The 18,310-nt window shown below is 43.4% G+C and overlaps 1 long non-coding RNA gene across 1 annotated transcript; it reads right to left on the bottom strand.

Moving 5' to 3' along the window:
* Positions 1–639: 639 nt before the first annotated feature.
* LOC102979355 (uncharacterized) lies at positions 640–18,195 on the bottom strand. Its single transcript, XR_448695.4, has 5 exons — positions 18,102–18,195; positions 13,187–13,433; positions 3,627–3,767; positions 2,550–2,809; positions 640–2,167 (listed from the first exon to the last, which is right to left on the bottom strand). It is a non-coding gene; the product is annotated as an uncharacterized lncRNA (long non-coding RNA).
* Between the last annotated feature and the right edge of the window lie 115 nt (positions 18,196–18,310).

Raw genomic sequence — 18,310 nt, 5'->3', positions numbered from 1 at the left:
GCTCTGTGCTAAGCACTTTACATCCATTATCGCATTGCATTCTCTCAACAGCCCTGCAAGGAACCTGTTCGATCCCTGTTTTACAAATATAGAAACTGAGGCTCAAAGAAATTCAGTCATTTGGGTGTATAAGCCGCAGAGTCTGTACTCAAACCCAGATATAACTGATTCCGGTCTGTATTTTTTTTTTAAATCCCATCCTCGATATGTCAATAGACAATACTTTTGTACCTTTACATTCTTTGTTCATTTTTAAGCATAAAATGCAACTTTCTCTGAGTCTGGAGGAGCACAGGAGCATTAGCTTTCAATCTTCACCGTTGCCCTGGGCCAAGGCATCTTTCGTTCCTTTGGTCACTGAGTATATGGTATTTTAGGCAACTATTGTATCAATCAGGGTACAGTCGGAAGACAGAAGCCACGCCAGTTTTTGGAACAGAAATGTTAATATAAAGAACTGGTAGGGCTTCCCTGGTGGCGCAGTGGTTGAGAGTCCGCCTGCCGATGCAGGGGACGCGGGTTCGTGCCCCGGTCCGGGAGGATCCCACATGCCGCGGAGCGGCTGGGCCCGTGAGCCATGGCCGCTGAGCCTGCGTGTCCGGAGCCTGTGCTCCGCAACGGGAGAGGCCACAGCAGTGAGAGGCCCGCATACCGAAAAAAAAAAGAAAAATTGGTAACTAGGAATGAAGTTGTTCACTAGGCAACTGAAAGGGTACAGAGAGACCGCTAAGCATCATACAGATAAGACGCAGCCCCACCCCGAAGGCTGGGGGGAATAAAGGAAGAGGTTGGAATGATTACAACTTAAATGACTGGAGGAGGGGCCCCGCAGAGCTGAAACTCAGAGGAGCTGAAACGGAGGCTGACGCTCTGCCTCAGAGCTTGGAGGAAGACCCTGGAAAACTGGGACCCAGGCCCATGAGCCTCTGGATAAGCCCTGGAGACCACAGATGAAGAAGCCACACTCTCTGAACTAAAGTGGGAGAAAAAGAAATTTAATTATGCCAAAAATATTTGTTAGAGTTTCCCATTCAATTTGGAGCCTAAGCACACGCATTCACCTCCTCTCCATCCCAGAGCGGCGTTGGGCTTAAAGTCAGTAGGTATCAAGAACAAGAGTGCTCTGGGCAGCAGTCCTAGGGATTGCTGTGCCGACAGGCACAGAGCAGCTATGCCCCAGTTGAAGCCCTAAGAATTACTCTAAACAGTGGAAGTGATTTGCTGTAGAGGGCCCACGGTAAGGATACTGGGGCGGGGGGGCGGGGTCAAGATGGAGCTGAAGAAATGAATGGACCTCTAGAATAACCAGGAGGAGAAATAAGGAAAGACAGCCGTGTGCAGGCATGATAGACACTGAAGCTCCCTACCCCTAGGGTCAGTGTTGCTTATTTTTGCCTGCGTCCCAAGGCAGCCTGCCGGCTCCACACTCACACACCTGAAGGGGAAGCTGCTGGAGAGACCCTGTTCACTTCCTCAGAGACAAAAATTACCCCTCCCACGGAGGGGACCATAAGCCTTTGAATAAACAAACTCCCACGACTGCGAAGGAAACCCACCCAACTCTCTGCAGGAAGCAATATAGCTCTTCATTCATAAGTGGGAGTTGTCCACCGAGAATTACAAGGCATTTGAAGAAATCCAACAACACGAAAGAGAAAGACTAAAATTGTTGAGGTGAAACAAGAATGGCAGGATAGTGTAGTCAAAGCTGGCAATAGTCCACAAGGATTCATTAAATTGTCATCTCTGTTTTTGTGTATGCTTGAAATTTTCATAATAAAAAGTGAAAAAATGGTGTTTTGAGCACTTGTCATGTGCTAAGTACATACATACAGCAATGAAAAAAAGAGAAACTCCATACAAAGGAGTCAGAAAACAAAGCAAACAATGTAAAGTGTGATGGTTAATACAGTTGAGGGACTGATGATGAAATTTCATGGGGCCAGGACTAAGCAGGAAACAAGAGAACCCAGAAGGGGAGACGGAAGCTGTGGACATGGCCCTGGGTGTGGTGGAGAGCAGGCACTGTGTCTCAGCCCCAGAGCCCGGGCTGAGCTGGACCCCGAGTTCAGGAGAAGGCGGAGACGACTTTTCAGTCCAAACTAGGGTATCTGCAGGGCCAGCTACATAACATCCAGGACCCAGTGCAAAACGAAAGTGCAGGGGCCTAGGGTTCCCATTTTTCCCCACACCCTCTATGTCATTTATTGTTTGTAGACTTTTTTTTTTTTTTTTTTTTTTGCAGTACGTGGGTCTCTCACTGTTGTGGCCTCTCCCGTTGCGGAGCGCAGGCCCAGCGGCCATGACTCACGGGCCCAGCCGCTCCGCGGAATGTGGGATCCTCCCAGACCGGGGCACAAACCCGTGTCCCCTGCATCGGCAGGCGGACTCTCAACCACTGCGCCACCAGGGACGCCCTACCATTCATTTTTATTTTATGCAATACCCATTTTAAATGCAAATATAAGAGCACTAACTCATATGGAGATCAGTGATATGACACAATTCGTATTTCATTGCTTGTACATGAATAGGTATTGTGTTCTTACCTGAACAATGGAAATCCTACACAAAACTAACTCAACTGTTTTTAATTTCTTAATGGGTATACACATATCCTACCAACATTCCCTGCCTTTAGCTTATTGATGAGTAAAGAAATAAAAAGGGAAGGAGCTTTGCGTGGCCTGAGCTTTCCCTTTCCATCTAGGTCATCATTTTCAGCGGATGTGGCTGTCTGATAGGCTGATACAGGGAAGTAACACGTGTAAGAAGGACGTGATGGGGATCCTTGTCCGTTGCCTTCTTCCTGCATTGGAAGAAAGTTTCAGTTGGAATGGAAAGTGTAGCCTCTCCAGAATGTCAGTCCTTCCCCACTCCCACCCCTGCCCCCACTGAATCACAGGCCTAATGGTCACCTAGGATTTGCCTTGAGCACGCCTGATGAGGACATCAGGAATGCTATGTGCAAAGAACACCGCACACATGTTGCTTTTAACTCCACTGCTCACATGCATGTGGCAGCCATCAGACCTTGCTGACAAACAGAAAGATATTCAAAGATAAAATTATTCAGAACTTCAAGATGGCAAACGCAGAGCATTAAACCAAGTGTGAGGCCCTTTTGAGTGTGGGGTCGTGTAGGAGTGCACAATTCACACATGCCTGGAAAGCTGGCTCTGGCTCTCTAGGGGCTTTCCCAAGACCCCCACGTGGTGCCCACTTATGGGGACTCATAGTAGCAAACTGATAGGTCCTCAGGGTGAAAGCTGCTCTGAATCCAGATCAATCTGGGCCTCATCTCATGAACGACAGCAAACTCCTTTTACCGATCCGGGTTTTTGGACTCTTTACTCAATAGAAACTGATGAGGCCAGACAAGGAATTCAGGCGAGGCTTTATCGCTGCAGCACAAGGGAGCAAAAACACGTAACAGGTGTCCTTGCTCACCTCCTGAGGGGGTGACAAGCTGGTCCCTTAAATGGGGTGAGGGTGGGGTGGATCGGTGGGTAGGCCAGAGGGGCAGCTTAGGTGGTCTGCCCACCCCCTTGTAGGGATCATACGCAGGACCCTGCTTTTGCTCCTGGCACCTCAGAAGCGGCAGCTGGGTTTTGGCGTTTTTGTACCTCATTGTTCATATTTTGCCCCAACTGCACATGTGGGCAGTTATTTTTAGTTCCTTAGAGTTTCTTGTATTCTGCTGGTCGAGGAGATATTCGTCCAGGTGCAAGTACCGCAGCAAAGGGTCCCAGGTCCCAGGTCCCAACCTGTAATAGGAATAGAAGAGAGTTTTACTTGAGCCGAACTGAGGACTATATAGCCCAGGAGACAGCCTCTCGGATAACTGAGGAACTGCTCTGGAGAACCATGGTTTTCAGCACAATTTTGTATCTTGTCAGGACAAAGAAAACCAAATAAGTCAGGGATACATTCCTTCAAGGTTTAAAAACAAACAAACAGATCAGCACATACACAGCAAGTCAGTATGGCCTTGGCAGCTGGGAAGGGAGTCTTATCATCAAAGGAGTACCAGCATTGGCATCCCAGGAAGGGAGGCATTTAATCTTTATTTTTAACATGGACATTCTTTACTTCTGGTCAATATGTCCTTTTTAATAATTAAAGCAGATGTACAATGTCTGTTTGATAGGCCACAAACAGGCTGTGTTAGTTAGCATAAAATCAAGTTAACCTATGTATAAGCCAGAATGACTTCCCCATACCTCAATATGTGAAAATGTCTTTCATTGCTCTTAAAAGGTGTTGGTGTCCATTCTGACTGAAATAAATCACAGATTCAAAGAAAGGAAGATTCAAAGAAAGAAAGAAAACAAACTCTACTCTGTGGGCATTTCCAGTATGCTGCTGCCACTTTAAAAACTGAAAAACTGTAAATTCAGAAAACGGTCAAAGCTACCTGGGATACTTTTTTTTCTTCCAGTTTTATTAAGATATAATTGACATACAACACTGTATAAGTTTAAGGTGTACAGCATTATGATTTGACTCACACACATCATGGAATGATTATCACAGTAAGTTTAGTACACGGGATACTTTTGAAGTAAAAGAGCAAGGTAGGTGTCTGAGTCAATTCCTCTCAAGTCAAATCACCTAAAGCCGACAGCTTGATTTGTTGGATAAATGTGCTTATCTAATTTACATTTCAACTGTAAGCCATTCAACACAGGCCTCACCAGACCATGACTTTGGCTAATAATACTTTTCCTTTTTATACCCAGATTATTATAGCACAAGCTTCTAATAGCTGGAAATTAACCACTTCAATGTGACATTCTCTTCCCCAGCCCCATCTTCTGCTTTTTTGAGAGATTCTCAGGAAACATTTCAAGTGTACTGTGTGCTCTGTAACATCTCTTGGGTTTTCCTTTCTTAATTACTCCTCTTGCCATGACCTCTGCTCTACCAGCCGCTTTAAGACCATCACTGAGCTGGGTCAGCTGCCCCCTACTGGTGACCTCCCACTGATATATACTCCCCCTACCCTCTCTGGTCCTTACCGTGGGCCTCCCCCTCCAAAGCATGGGTCAGGCCTTCAGCAGCCCCTGGAAATAGCTTCTTGTGAGCCCACAGGTCCAAACAGAACCTCAGGAACCCTTCACAAGCAGGACTCTCATCTGGTTGCAGGTAGGCCTCCACGCCATGGGGCCAGCTGCCCATCCCCCTTCTCCTCCACCAGGTTTCTCTGAGCACCTGAGAACCCAGACTGACTAATCCCACTGAGCCCTGAAAGAACAAGTCTTTCCTCAAGAATTTGGCTTCGTCAAAAAAAAGCCCAACTCAGTGGTCCCTCCCAGAACTGAGGCAACTCAGCCTGGTCCTTTAGACACTGGCAACATCAAGATGAATGCTGGTAGCATTTGAAAACCACTCAGTGGCCACACACATTGTAGTACAACTATGTACATGATCTCTGGTCTGGTCATTTAGGTGGGGTTTTTTTAATGTCTTCTAGATCTCCGGTGATGTTGCTTCCTGACTGAAGGAAGATCACATGGCCTGTCCAATAATAGCTAAGAGAAGCACAGAGCAGGACACAGGGAGGCAGCACAGTATCAAGGCTAAGAGTACAGGCTCTGGAGCTTAACTTTCTCTGAAACCTCAGGAAAGGACATAACCCCTCCAAACCTCAGTTTCCTCATCTGTAAAATTGGCATGGTAATACTGCCTCCCTTGCAGTTTGTTGTAAGGATGTAATACACAGCAATACCTGGTACTGAGTGACGTCTCAATAACATTAGCTACTGTTATTATTTTTCTTTAAGCTAGGGAGCAGTGTAAGTAGAGGCACAGAGCCACAGGCCAAAGTCAAAGAGCTAGGTGCTTAGATTTTGGCTTCTTGCATTGTATTTGGGGCTTGGCCACCTTTGGGAGGCCTTTTGAATAGACATGTATCTCATCTACTCATGAATGGATTTTTACAAGTTTAACCTTATCACCAAGCCTATGGGCATCTTTTTGAAGACGCCCTTGCATACACAGTTTCTGAAACTACAAAGCTAGTCTCAGTCATACCGAAGGATAAAATCTTCCAGTTGCCAAGGTATGCAAATGCAATGGACTGAATGTTTGTGTGACCCCCAAATTCATGTGCTGAGACCCTAATCCCACTGTGATGGTATTTGGAGGCGGGGCCTTTGGGAGGTAATTAGGTCATGAGGGCAGAGCCTTCATGAATGGGATTAGTGCCCTTATAAGAAGAGGCGATGCCAACAAATTGGACAACCTAGAAGAAACGGACAAGTTTCTAGAAACCTACAGCCCACCAAAACTGAATCAAGAAGAAATAAATAATTTGATCAGACCGATCACTAGAAGTGAAATAGAATCTATAATAAAAAAAATTCCCTGCAAACAAAAGTCCAGGACTGATGGCTTCACTGAGGAATTCTACCAAAACATACAAAGAAGAACTTACACTGATCCTTCTCAAACTCTTGCAAAAGACTAAAAAGGAGGTAACACTCCCGAAGTCATTCTATGAAGCCACCACCCTGATAAAGATACTACCAAAACCAGACAAAGATACTACCAAGAAAGAAATTACAGGCCAATGTCTTTCATGAACATAGATGCAAAAATTCTCAACAAAATACTAGCAAGCCAAAACCAACAACACATAAAAAAGATCATAGACCACAGTCAAGTTGGGTTCATCCCAGGGTTACAAGGACGGTTCAACATACACAAATCAATCAATGTGATACACCACATCAACAAAGGAAATGACTAAAACCGCATGATCATCTCAGTAGATGCAGAAAAAGCATTTGATAAAATTCAACATCCATTCATAATAAAAAAAGGAAAAACGTTACCAAAGTGGGTAGAGCGGGAACATATCTCAACATAATAAATCTATTTATGACAAAACTACAGCCAACATAATAAAAGCTATTTATGACAAAACTACAGCCAACATAATACTCAATGGTGAAAAGGTGAAAGCCTTCCCACTAAAACAAGACAAGGATGCCCACTCTCACCACTTCTATTCAACATGATATTGGAAGCCCTAGACAGAGCAATCAGACAAGAAAAAGAAATAAAAGTTATTCAAATTGGAAGGGAAGAGGTAAAATTGTCATTATGTGCAGATGACATGATACTATATATGGAAACCACTAAAGACTCCACACAAAAACTACTAGGACTGACAAACGAATTCAGCAAGGTAGCAAGATACAAGATTAACATGCAGAAATCTGTTGCGTTTCTTTACATTAACAATGAAGCATCAGAAAAATCCTTTTTAAAATCACATCAAAAAAGAATAAAATACTTAGGAATAAATCTGACCAAGTAGGTGAAATACTTATACACTGAGAACTATAAAACACTGATAAAAGAAGTTGAAGATGATTTAAAGAAATGGAAAGATATCCCATGCTCTTGCATTGGAAGAATTAATATTGCTAAAATGGCCATACTACCTAAAGCAATCTTCAGATTTAATGTGCTCCCTATCAAATTACCCATGAAATTTTTCACAGAACTATTGATAGAACAAATAATCCTAAAATTTACATGGAGCCATAAGAGACCCAGAATTGCCAAAGCAATCCTGAAGAAAAAGAACAAGGCTGGAGGCATAACCCTCCCATACTTCAGACAATACTACAAAGCTACAGTAATCAAAACAGCATGGTATTGGCACAAAAACAGACATATGGATCAATGGAACAGAAAAAAGAGCCCAGAAATAGACCCACACACCTATGGTCAATTAATCTTTGAAAGAAGGCAAGAATATACAATGGAGAAAAGATAATCTTTTTGGCAAGTGGTGTTGGAAAAGCTGGACAGCCACATGTAAATTAATGAAGTTAGAACACACCCTCACACCATACACAAAAATAAACTCAAAATGGCTTAAAGACTTAAATATAAGACAGAACACCATAAAACTCCTAGAAGAGAGCACGGGCAAAACATTCTCTGACATAAATCATAGCAATGTTTTTAGTTCAGTCTCCCAAGGCAATAATAAATAAAAGCAAAAATAAGCAAATGGGACCTAATCAAACTTATAAGCTTTTGCACAGCAAAGGAAACCATAAACAAAACAAAAAGACAATCTACAGACTGGGAGAAAATATTTGTGAACAATACAACTGACAAGGGCTTAATTTCCAAAATATATAAACAGCTCATACAGCTCAATAACAAAACAAACAAACAGGGCCTCCCTGGCAGTGCAGCAGTTAAGAATCTGCCTGCCAATGCAAGGGACACAGGTTCGAGCCCTGGCCGGGGAAGATGCCGCAGAGCAACTAAGCCCATGCGCCACAACTACTGAGCCGGAGCTCTAGAGCCCGCAAGCCACAACTACTGAGGCTACGTGCCACAACTACTGAAGCCTGCGCACCTAGAGCCCGTGCTCCGCAACAAGAGAAGCCACGACAATGAGAAGCCCTCGCACCACAACGAAGAGTAGCCCCCGCTCACCGCAACTAGAGAAAGCCTGCACACAGCAACGAAGACCCAACACAGCCATAAATAAATTAATTAATTAATTTAAAAAACAAACAAACAAAACAACCCAATCAAAAAGTGGGCAGAACATCTAAATAGACATTTCTCCAAAGAAGACACACAGATGGCCAACAAACACATGAAAGAATGCTCAACATCACTAATCATTAGAGAAATGCAAATCAAAACTACAATGAAGTACCACCTCACACTGGTCAGAATGGCTGTCATTAAAAAGTCTACAGATAATAAATGCTGGAGAGGGTGTGGAGAAAAGGGAACCCTCCTGCACTGTTGGTGGGAATGTAAATTGGTGCAGCCACTATGGAAAACAGTATGGAGGTTCCTTAAAAAACTAAAAATAGGGACTTCTCTGGTGGTCCAGTGGTAAAGAATTTGCCTTCCAATGCAGGGCACGCGGGTTTGATCCCTGGTCAGGAAACTAAGATCCCACATGCCGCAGGGCAACTAAGCCCGCATGCTCTAGAGCCCACGCGCCTCAACTAAAGAGAAGCCCATGTGCCACGACGAAAGATCCCGCATGCCGCAACTAAGACCCGATGCAGTCAAATAAATAAATAAATAAAATATTAAAATTAATAAAAAGTAAGATAAAATAAATTTTTTTTGAAAACTAAAAATAGAGTTACTCTATGACCCAGCAATCCCACTCTTGGGCATATATCCAGAGAAAACCATACTTCGAAAAGATTCATGCGCCCCAATGTTCATAGCAGCACTATTTACAATAGCCAAGACATGGAAGCAAACTAAATGTCCATCGACGGATGAATGGGTAAAGATGTGGTATATACATACAATGGAATACTACTCAAGCATATAAAAGAATAAAATAATGCCATTTGCAGCAACGTGGATGGACCTAGAGATTATCATACTAAGTGAAATAAGTCAGAACAATAAAGACAAATACCATATGATATCACTTACATGTAGAATCTAAAATATACAAATGAACTTATTTACAAAACAGAAACAGACGCACAGACATAGAAAACAAACTTATGATTACCAAAGGGAAAAGGGAGTAGGGAGAGATAAATTAGGAGTTTGGGATTAGCAGATACAAACGACTGAATATAAAATAGATAAACAACAAGGTCCTACTGTATAGCACAGGGAACTGTATGCAATATCTTGTAATAACCTATAATGGGAAAGAATATGTATAACTGAATCACTTCCCTGCACACCAGAAACTAACAACAACAAAAAAAGAAGAGGCCAGAGAGCTGGCTTGCTCTCTCTCTGCCATGTGGGGATACACAAGCAGACATCTGTAAACCAGGAAGAAGGCACTCACCAGAACCGGATCGTGATCTTGGACTTCCACCCTCCAAAACTGAGAAATAAATGTCTGTTGTTGATAAGCCACCCAGGTTATGGTATTTTGTTATAGCAACCCAAGCTGATTAAGACAGCAAGTCATTAAGATTTTCTCTCAGTTCTAAACCCACACTTCCAGCGGATGGCTTTGGGGTGCCGGGGCTGAAACCGCCTTTCTGCCCTGCCAGACTGCTCCCGGTGAGGCTGCACGAGGAAGAAGGACTTACTCCTTCCTATTTCCTGTTCGTAAGTACATCACTCGGCAACACTGCTTCACTCTAGCGCAGCAGCAGCTGAATCTGGTTTTGCAGTTCTTTCCAGCACTTGGACAACCAACTTCATAGCAACCCCTCAGAGACATCAGCACCCCCTCCTCAGAGGTCTGGGGCCCAGGTCTGCTGTGCCCTCCTCTTACATATTTAACGCCCTTCTTGACGTAATTCACATACCATACAATTCACTCATCTAAACTGTACAATTCAATGGTTCTTAGTATATCCATGGGTATGTGCAACCATCACCACCATTAATTTTAGAACATTTTCATCACCTCTAAAAGAAACCCCGAAGGGCTTCCCTGGTGGCGCGGTGGTTGAGAGTCCGCCTGCCGATGCAGGGGACACGGGTTCGTGCCCCGGTCCGGGAAGATCCCACATGCCGGGGAGCGGCTAGGCCCGTGAGCCATGGCCACTGAGCCTGCGCGTCCGGAGCCTGTGCTCTGCAACAAGAGAGGCCACGATAGTGAGAGGCCCGCGCACAGTGATGAAGGGTGGCCCCCGCTTGCCACAATTGGAGAAAGCCCTCGCACAGAAACGAAGACCCAACACAGCCATAATAATAAATAAATTAAAAAATTAAAAAAAAAAAACTACTTAAAAAAAAATGTTCCCCTGAAAGCCATTGGGGAGTTTGGGTCTTTTGAGCATAAGCTTCCTGTTCTCTTTTCTTGGCCCTGAAATAAACCTTTCTCTGCTCCAAAAGAAAAAAAGAAAATAACAGGTGTTGGTGAGGATATGGAGAAACTGGAACCCCGTGCACTGCTAGTGGGAATGTAAAATGATGCAGCCACTATGGAAAACAGTATGGTGATTTCTCAAAATTTAAAAAATAGAGTTACCATATGATCCAGAAATGCCCCTTCTGGGTATATACAAAAAAGAATGGAAAGCAGGGACTCAAACAGATATTTGAATACCCACGTCCACAGCAGCATTATTCATAATAGCCAAAAGATGGAATCAACTCAAGTGTCCATTGACAGGTGGATAAACAAACTGTGGTGTATACATCCAACAGAATATTATTCAGCCTTAAAAGGAAGGAAATTCTGACATATCCTGCAATATGGATCAAACTGGAAAACATTATGCTAAGTGAAATAAGGCAGACACAAGAGGACAAATACTGTACGATTCCACTTACATGAGGTACTTAGAGTAGTCAGATTCATAGAGACAGAAAGCAGGGAATGGTGGCTGCCAGGAATGGGGGGAGGGGGGTGGGGAGTTGACTGGGTAGAGAGATTCAACTTGGAAAGATGAAAAAATGTTCCGGAGATGGATGATGGTGATGGTTGCACATCAGTGCAAATGTACTTAATGTCACTAAACTGTGTACTTAAAAATGGTTAAAATAGTATATTTTATGTTACGCATATTTTACCACAATTAAAAAAAACAACCTGTACCCTGTAGCTATCACACTCCCCCTGCCCCACCGCCCGTATTTCCTATCCTCCCTATCCCCACCCTCCCAGCCACTGGCAGCCTCTAAGCTATCTTCTGTCTCTGTAGATGTCTCTGTTTTGGACTTTGACATGAATGGAATCGTGCAATATGTGGACTAGCGTGACTGGTTTCTTTCATTTAGCATAATGTTTTCACAGTTCATCGAAGTACATTATAGCATGTAACTGTGCTTCATTCCTTTTTATGGCTGAATATCCTCTTATCTTCTAAGTTTTAATAATTAAACCTCTTCCGTTGGTTCCTTTCATCCTAGGAATGGGAAGCTGCTCATGCAGTTGCTACCTCTGTGATTCCTTTTTTTTACCTGTTTAGTTACTAGTGAATAACTTTATATGTAGGTAACAATGCTTTATATTAAATTCTTTCTGTTCAAATCACTAGTGTGACTTCTGTCTCCTGATCAAACCTTGATAGTCAAGTAAAATCAAGATAATTTGAATTCCTGGGCTATTCATGCAGCTGCCTATTTTTAATGTTCCATTTTCTTCCTTTCTTTTCTGTGCCCCACCCCCTCTCCTGATGATGGTCATCTAGCTCTTATTATCTTCCACCCATCTGCAGCTCAAATTAATCAGGAAATAATATCTCCTCCTAACAAATTCAAGAAATGCAACATTTAAAGAGCGGCTCCTTCCAGCGTGGAGTAGCCCTGCTGCTCTTGAACCCATCTGCAGTGAATTCTGCAGCCTCTGAGTCTGCAGGCAAATAGGACTGATTCTTTGTAATTTAGAGGAACATAGCTGGATGAAATCTTACACGGCATCCAGGCTTCAGAAGGCACCTTCAGAAGGCACTGATATACCTCATCTTACAAAAAAGATTGGAAGGAAATATACCAAAATATTGAATAATCTCTAAATCATGGGCTTATAAGTGATTTTAATTTTCTTATTTATCCTTTTGTTTTCAAATTATCCATAAAAACCAAGTCTAGTTTTTATAATGAGAAATTTTAAGTATAAAAAATCGACATCACTTATCTCCCAACCAATGGTGCTGGTAAGAAGCTTCCCCCCTTCCCAGCCGGCTCTTGGATCATGTTGTAACTCTCTTCTTTGGGGAATGACTAATTTTCCAGGAAGAGGAGATAAATGAGGGTGTTACCAGGGAGGCTGGGTAATTAAAGCCTCTTCAGGAAAAGGTGTCATCTACAAGGCAAATCCCATAGGAGATCTAGAGTGTGTGGCAGGCCGTGAATTTAAATATCTAATATGCCTGGGTTCTATGAGCCTTTGAGACAGAGAGACAGAGACAGAGACCAATTGGCAGGCAGGCAGGCAGGCTTCCATCTTCAGGCCTCTTCCTTTCTCAGTATGTGTTCTCTCATGAGGTGATCTCTCTCACGATCAGAAGCAGCTCTGTCTCCTTCCTCCCTTTCTCTCTTCCACATTTATTGAGCACCTACTATATACCAGAACCAGATATTGTTATAGGAGCTGGGGATTTATCAGTGAACAGACTACTCCCTGCCCCCATGGAACTAATATTCTAGTAATGGACTTAGGCCATTAAATCAGTAACTGCATAATTATTCTCTTAAATACAACTGTGATAGATGCCATGAAAAGTAGTATAGGGAACTGTGGGTCACTCACAAGGTGTATCATTTCGGATTAGGTTCGGCTGCAACAGACACCTAACAGTATAGAAGAATATTTCTCTCCCAGGTAAAGGCAGTCTGGATACAGGCAACTCAGGGCTGGTATGGCAGCTCCAGTGTCACAAGGGATCTGCATCCACATCTTTTGGATCCACCATCCCAGCATGTGGCTTCCATCTTCAAGGTTACCTCCTGGTCCAAAATGGCTGCTGAAGCTCCAGCTATCATATTCATATTGCAGGCTAGAAGAAAGAGGAACAGTAGAAGTGCACAGGGTACCTCTCCCAGCTAAGTCAGCTTCCTTTTGCTCATATCTCACTGGGCAAAATTAATTTATGCCTAGTTGCAAGGGAGGTAACACATTGCTGCCTTGAATAACATTTACTTGTAAACTGATAATAAACCAACTAATGTTTACTGAGCATCTGTAATGTGTCTAGCTCTTTATAAAACAACCCTGCAATGCAGATATCATCACTGTCATTCAACCGACTGGAAAAGTGAGGTTCAGTGGGTTTAAAGAAACTGCTCGAAGATCACACCACCAGTGATGGTGGAGCTGACTTCCTGAAGCCCATGCTCTTTCCATTGTATTTTGCTGCCTTCCCACCAGCAACTAAAAAAATGGAGAAGAAAGTTCCTCAGACTTGTCATTGATTATATTTAAAGAAAGGCCACTTTTTTCTATTTAAAGTGCATTGATGCTATGCAGCCAATGAAAAGAACTTAGATCTGTATAAAAGCAGGGACATGGTCTGTTTTGTTCACCACTATCTTCTCAATGCCCAGAACAGAGCTGGGCAAATAGTAGAAATCCAATAAATGTGAATGTTCCCTGAATGTTCTTTTGTACCCCTTTCCAATCAATCTCCATCCTTCAGATGCAACCACTATTCTGATGCTGATCACCATAGATTAGTTTGGTCTTTTATTTAACCTCATGTGAATGGAATCATACATCTATAACTCTTTGGTGTCTGCCTTCTTTTTGCCCAACAATTTTTTGAGATTTATTTATGCTGTTATGTGTATCAGTAGTTTATTCTTTTTATGGCTGTGTAGTATTCCATTGTTGGAATATACCATAGTTTGCTTATCCATTCTTCTTTTGATGAACATTTATAGTATTCCCAGTTTGTGCATATTATGAATGAATAAAGATGTTAAAAGCATTCTTGTACAACCCCTCCCCCTTTTGGGGGATATTTGCTGACATTTTTTGTGAATATTTAACTAGGAGTTGAATTTCCGAGTCACAGGGTAGATGTACACTCAGCTTGAAAAACTGGCAAAAGTTCCCCAAAATTGGTTGTCTCCTTTTACATTCCATCAGCAACACTGGAGTGCGAGATGGAGATCTTTTATCATTTCTATTAATTCCATAACACAAACCTAAAGGACTTTTAAAAGTATTGACTTTTAAGTCTACTCAGATAAGAATAACAAAATCTGAAATGAAATCATCTGCCTGGAAATTCTCCTCCAAGTTAAGAGATGAGCTACTCGGGATCTGTAGCCTTATCTGACGGGTTCTACTTGAGTTTTTCAGGACAGCAAAAATGCTTATCAACCTTGGCATAGGTTTCAATGGATTGAGTCACAAGGGATCAATTTCTCTCTCTTTTTTTCTCTGCCTGTAACTCAAACCTCACAATGATGAGGAGGAGAGGGAGGGAATGTTAGAAATGTAAAACTACGTGAAGTTCATTCATAACAAGCACTTATTATACACTGTGGGCACGATGTAAGAGGGAAGATGTGGAAGATTCCATTCTTGTTCTTAAGTTGCTCACAACCTAGTTGACAGATATAAGATGGCACCTCTCCTCTGCCCACCATGTAAAGATTGATGTTGTTCTGGATTCGGCCCTTTGCCCTTTTTGTGTTTCTTTTCCACCTGCTCCTCCGGGGTTATCTCACCTGAGCTAATGATTTCAACTACCTCGCACACCTCCTTCCAAAATCACTATGCTTGGTTTGAGCCCACTCCTAGGCTCCAGACCTGTGTCTTCCAGCTGCTTCTATCCCAACTCCTCTCTCATGCGCATAACTTACATATAATTCATCAGTAAATTTTGTTAACTTTGCCTTTAAATTTCACCAGGAACACACTCTTTTTCACCACTTCCTTTCCTATAACCCTTGTCCAAGCCACTGTCATCTCTGGTCTGCCTTATTGTAATAGCTCTACCAAATCAGTATTGCTATCTTATCGCCTGTTGCCTGCTCTTTACTCATTTCCCTTTCTTTCAGTAATAAAAACTTGAATTACCTTTGGTGAATGTAACCGTCAGGGCTCCCTCAGGTTAATCTGAGCTGAGTTTGGTAAAGGTTATATACAAATGTGTGGGCAGGGTTGAGGGAAACAAGAAGGAATGATAGGGTGAAACTCTGAGGCTGCCAGCAGTAGGGAGCTACTACCACCTCTAGGCCAAGAGAAGGGAGACTCTACCAGAGCTAGGAGAGACCCGTATGAAGAGGGACACTGGACAGAAGACTCAGCAGAGGTATGTGGCCAACATGCAGTGACCCAGAAGGGAAAGGGCCTGCGGAAGGGGCCTAACTTCATCCTCCTCCAATCCTCTGCACGCTTCCAGTGTCTTCTGTGGATAAATTCAACTGTAAGCCAGAGAATTAGGGACCCATTGAAGCAGTCCATGCTGGTATCTCCTAAGGCACAAATGAGGAAGAAAAAAATGTAGAGTAGATAAAGGGACCAAGAGAAAATTTTTGATCACACAGGAAGCCACCTTTCCCTAATTCTCAGTCCATGAGATTTAAGAGCTACTTAGCTCCAGAGGTTAGCACATGACCCAGGTCTGGGCTATCAGAATAGTCCTCGCCCCTTCTGAAGAGAGTGGCTTAATGATGCACAAGTAACCCAAGTTAGACCAACGAGATGCAGTCCTGGGACTTTTGTTGACAGCACTGAGGAAAAGAAACTCTCTAATGGTAAGGATATGATGTGAAGTTGTTAGCAGCCATTCTGCTATCTCATGGGGAAAGGCAGCCTGAGAAAGAAGTCAACATAAAGGAAAACAGAGTTTAGAAAATGGAGATCAAATCCTGATGTCATACTTTTAAGCCCTTAGATCAGCCATGCTTGAAGCCCACAACTTTTCTGCATTACATGAGGTAATGAATTCCATTTGCTGTTTAATCCAGTTTGAGTGGTATACTGCATGCAAAAAAAAACAAAAACAAAAACAAAACCTCTTGAATAATATTTTATACTTATCCCAAAGACCAACATAAAGGCATACCTTTATATCTCTAAATATGCCATTATTTCTATGGAATGTCCTTTTCCATATTCTCCACCTAGAAAAATCCTACTCAAATATCCTCTTAATGCAAAGCCTTCCCTCAGTTTTCCAGGTAGAATTGCTCGATTCTTCCTCTGCTTTGTCAGCACTTTGCAAATGCCTCTATCAGCGTACATATAAAGTTGTGTCATAGTTAGTTCTTTGCTTATCTGTCTCCCCTATCTGTGAGCTCCTGAAGGGGTAGATTTGCCCTTACCCCTGTAAGCCTAGTACCCAGCACAAGGCCTAAACCCTGAGTTAAACAAGGCTAAACCAGTCTTTTTACTTTAGGACCTCTCAGAGCCATTTCTGTGTTAAGATACATTAATGGATCCCCATGCAGGGGTACAGAATGCAGCAGTTTCCAAATTCATTTGACCTAAAAACTCAATTTTTGCTGAAGGTGCTGTCTTTGAGAAATTTAGAGAAGAAAAATAACTGCGGTTCTTAGGGTGACCTTAACGCATGAAGTGGCTCTCAATAAATATTTGTTAAGTGAATGAAAGGGAGAACTTGGTGGGGAGCAAGGGGCAGTAGGGTTGGAAGCAACAGAAACAACACAAGCAATGAACAGGAAGCCAGAGGGGTGATCCGTTGGACATATCTCTGTGATGGTGCCAGGTCAATTGTTAAAGAATGATTGGGACCATAATGCAATCCTGTTTCCTTAGTTTAAATCTAACAGAGATTAGATGTATTCTACACACTTTAATCCTTCCTCCTGTCCCATGACCCAGGGGCTAAGTGCCTGACGGCACTGCTTCCTTGATTTTGACCTTCAATTTGCTTCACTTTGCCTCAGAGGGGACTATGTGGGAGATCAGAGCTGATTTTCCTCTAACTGCACACCCTTAAGTCAATTTCCTTTCCTGTTCTGTGCCTCTCTTTCCCTCTCTGTGAACACAGGCTCCCTTCCAAGCTTGGCTCAGACGCCTTGGGAAAAAAAAAATTTTTTTTTTTAATAACCTGACAAAGGAAGCCCCAGTCCTACCACTGTAACTTTGCACAACTCATTGAACAGCTTAGGCCCTTGGTCTTTGTATTTGTAAAAGAAATAGAGGCTTCTGAGAGCATCAAGCAAGATTATGCGGTGATAAGTGTTTTGCAAACGGGAAATAAAACATTAGAAATGTAAATATTATTAGGATTGTACATACGATGAAGAGGAGGTGGAGGGGGAGGGGGTGGTAGTAGGAGGCGGTGGCTGCAGCAGAAGCCCACCGTGGTTCAGAGCCCAGGACAAGGAGTCAGCACCCGGACGCAACTTATAGCTCAACCATCTAACTAGCTGTCTCGCCTTGGGCAATTAAGCACATGGAAGCCCTCTTCATCTATCAAAGGAGGATAATAATGTTCGGTTCGCTGGTTGTGAGGTTAAATGAGGTAAATCCTGCAAAGCACGCGTTGCAGTGTACATAGTAACTAGCCCTCAGTAAATGTTCATTATATTCCTACTAACTACTCTTGCCACCGACTGAATGGGACCAAGCAAGAAAAGGAGATAAACCATTTCTGGTCACGGTGCAAGGCCAGAAGATCGCCAAAGGTCCCACCGCCGGGGGCACCTAAAGCCCCCTCCCCAGCTAGACCGCCCAAGCCCCTCACCTGCGCGGAACACGAAAACCCGGATGCAGGTCAAGTGCGAGCGCGCAGCCAGGCTCCCGCCCCCGCCCCAAGGCCGCACGCGAAGGGCGGGGCCGCTTCCTGCCGGCTACTGGGCCCCGCGCGCCCCCGCCGGGCGGTCGACACTGGGCGCCTGCGCCGCGCGCGCTCGCCGGAGGTGGGAGGGGGAGCGGGGCGGAGTCGCGCAGGGC

Source organism: Physeter macrocephalus, chromosome 3, assembly GCF_002837175.3.
Source record: "Physeter macrocephalus isolate SW-GA chromosome 3, ASM283717v5, whole genome shotgun sequence".
Lineage (NCBI taxonomy): Eukaryota > Metazoa > Chordata > Mammalia > Artiodactyla > Physeteridae > Physeter > Physeter macrocephalus.
This window is presented reverse-complemented; position numbering and strand designations above follow the sequence as displayed.